General features: G+C 38.8%; 1 long non-coding RNA gene across 1 annotated transcript; it reads left to right on the top strand.

Annotated features, from left to right (window-relative positions):
* LOC124888646 lies at window positions 1-1,678 on the top strand. The gene is made up of 2 exons (XR_007047196.1): window positions 1-185; window positions 1,117-1,678. It is a non-coding gene; the product is annotated as an uncharacterized LOC124888646 (long non-coding RNA).
* The last annotated feature ends 879 nt before the right edge of the window (window positions 1,679-2,557 follow it).

Genomic DNA, 2,557 nt, shown 5'->3' on the forward strand with positions numbered 1-2,557 from the left:
TTTGGGGAGTGGATTGTATCAAAATGAGATTAGATTGAATATTATAATCCATGTATAGCAATTAGCAAACTAAGCTCACTACAATTGGTAGGATAATTCCCAAGCTCCATCTCCATCTAGCTCAAAGTTGCAATATTGTGCCTGTCTACTGAACCTTTGAAGAGCCAAATTGCCATTAAGCAAAGGTGAGGTAAGAAAAGCCAACTTGTAAACATGTACAACTACTATTAGTGTATTGATAACTTGTAATGAACCAGATGACTTACATCTGAATAAAGCAAGTGAACGTTTCAATGGCATTAAAACAGGTGAGGAGACTTATCAGAACACTCCCAATCCAATAAATTATAACTGTTGCAACATAGAAAATAAGGCCTATACAGTTTTGAAGTGCTTTAATGTTCTTTTAATATATAGGGGCTGTTTCTTTTCCTAGTTATTTCCTCTATTTGAATTTACTTGTCACTATTTTTGTAATTTAATTTTCATTTTTGCTTGTCATTTTTGACAAATCGAGAATTAACACAATTTTTTTTTCATGTTTTACCATTAATTATTTTTTCTCAAATTTATTTCAAAACACAATAGTACATCATTTAATAGGGATTTTTTGGTAAAATAGCCATGTAATAATTATTTTTCTCAGTGGAGGTGTCAAGTCAAAATATGAAAAGTAAAAGTGAACAGATAAAGTACCCATTCTCTCTCTATATATACTAATTTATACTAATTTTTTTAACGTGTATTGCACGGGGATTTCACGTTAATTGGTACAAACTTTTTATATTGATCTACATAATATCATATGAAGGTTAGAGGAAACAATAATCACCCAAGCAAAAAAAAAAAAATTGATTATTCCCAAAGGAAACAAATGATATACTGCAAGCACAATAAGAATTCAAAAGTTAAAAGAAGCCAAACATTAGCAAAAAGATGGAAAAGGCTCTGCAGATGTAGGAAACATAGCTTACATTCTCAGATTTGATGGAAAAGGCTTCTGTTGGCTTTTTGCTTGGGTGATTATTGTTTCTTCTAAGGTTCACCTCCTTAGAAGCTTATCCATTACATCACTGAGCTTCAGGATTTGATCAACCTACTTGATTATTTTTATAGCAAACTATCCAGAAGATACTCTTTTCAAGCAGAGTCATATGATCAATTCTACGGAGCAGTACCATACTTATCATCAGTTCGCACATGATATTAGAGGTTAGTATATGCTGGACAAGATGGCAATGATTAATTTCAGACGAAGAAAGTTGAAACGCATAAAGAAACCACCTTAGAATCACTTGGAGTTAGATTTTCTTGAATATGTTCCCACTTGTTTCCTTTTACTCCATCTTATCTTCTTCATCTACGCTATTTTCTTTTGTTTATAGCTTTTATAAAGTGATTTAGTTTTGTTTTGATTTTCTTTTTAATTTATAAGGGGAGAGTCTCCCTTATTTAAGTTTTCCTAGTTTATATTGTACTGAGAGAAGTCCTCTCTTCTAGGTGCTTAGATCTAGGTTTATTTCAAGTATTCGGGATGAGTCGACCGGCCTTAGTAGGCTAGTTAACTTTGAGCCACTATAGGATCGAAGGTAAGGTTTATGTTTGTCTTCTTGTATTTCTTTTGTTTATTTATGATAAGGCTTGGGGGTATGCGGCTCAACCGCTGGTTGTCATGGGAGATGGGAGACCCGGGTAAGGTTCGTTTCTAGAAAAAAAACTGAACGCTAAACCCTAAACCTTGAACCCTAATCCCTGAACCTTGATAGGCCAAATGAGCGGCATGGGCTGCATGTGCTTATTGGTAGCCATGGGAAACATGGGCAACATGTGTCATTTAGCAGCCTTAGGCTCCATGAGCCACTTGGATGCCATGGGCCAAATGAGCAGCATAGGCCGCTTAGTATCTATGGGCAGCTTCAACTCATGGGACCCCTTAGGCGTCATATGCTGGTTGATTTGCTTGGGCGTCATGGACGACATGTGCACTGGCCGCTTGGCAGCCATTGGCGGCATATGTCGCTTGGCTGTCATGGGTGGCGTGGGTCGCTTGGTATCATAGACAGCTTGGGTTGCTTGGCAGTCGTGGGTGGCATATGCCCCTTGGCAGCTATGGTGGTATGCTCCATTTGATTACCATAGGCTGCGAGGATGACATGTGTCGTTTGATCAACATGGTATACACAAATGGTATGGACCGTTTGATCACTATGTGCGACTTGGATGGCATTCAATGATTGGGTGCACTGGACCAAATAAGTGTCATTGGCCACTTGGGCAGCATGGGCTGATGTGCCACTTGGGATCCTTCGACGATATGTGTCGTTTGGGATCTGTCGTTTATGGTTTAGGTTGCTTAAGGTCATAGGCGTCATGGCTCGCTCTACGGCCATAGGCATAAAAGGTCATTTGGTTGCCATAGGCTACTTGGATGGCAACCGTCGCTTGATCGGCATGGTCCGTATAAGCAATATTTAGCCGCTTGATCACTATGGACGGCTTCTGCGTCATTGTCTCTTAGGTTCCATGGACCAAATAAGTGTTATGGGCCACTTAGCAG

Source organism: Capsicum annuum, chromosome 11, assembly GCF_002878395.1.
Source record: "Capsicum annuum cultivar UCD-10X-F1 chromosome 11, UCD10Xv1.1, whole genome shotgun sequence".
Lineage (NCBI taxonomy): Eukaryota > Viridiplantae > Streptophyta > Magnoliopsida > Solanales > Solanaceae > Capsicum > Capsicum annuum.